A 570-nucleotide genomic window follows, 5' to 3' on the forward strand; every position below is an offset into this window, starting at 1 on the left:
AAATAACACCTAATAATCAATGTGTTTATCAGAGAAGTAGTATGCGTGTCACCTTAAGTTACAAAACAAAAAAAGAAAGAAAAAAAAAGAAGAAAATCTGGGTTTTGGCAACAACAGGAAAAAAAGTAAAGTGGTTCTTTATTGTCTGAGCACTAGTTTTTGACCGAATCAATACAGGCGACCTGTACGTGTGCATTTTAAAGCTTGCTTCTTTCTTATCAGGAAGCTTAGGAAAACATTTGGTAAATAAATACGTTCAAACTAGTATAACATACAAGTCAACATTAATACTTACAAAGTACTGATAGAATCGGATCAGCCGCGGCTTCCCGTGGTTGTTAAAAATCAATATAGCTTTAATCATGTCTGTTTTGTCGAATTATCGAAGCAAAGTATGGGTAAATAATCAAATATTTAGATCCGTGTTAGCTTCAGAGCTAAACGACCTCTCCACAGCCCACTGCTTCACATCCGGTTGAGTGTCGTTCGTCATCAGTCGACCTCAAACAAAACGGGAGTTGTTTTGTTCCGGCTAGATTAAAAATGCAGATTTATAAAGGCCTTTAAAAT

This window comes from Austrofundulus limnaeus, unplaced genomic scaffold, assembly GCF_001266775.1.
Source record: "Austrofundulus limnaeus strain Quisiro unplaced genomic scaffold, Austrofundulus_limnaeus-1.0 Scaffold598, whole genome shotgun sequence".
NCBI lineage: Eukaryota > Metazoa > Chordata > Actinopteri > Cyprinodontiformes > Rivulidae > Austrofundulus > Austrofundulus limnaeus.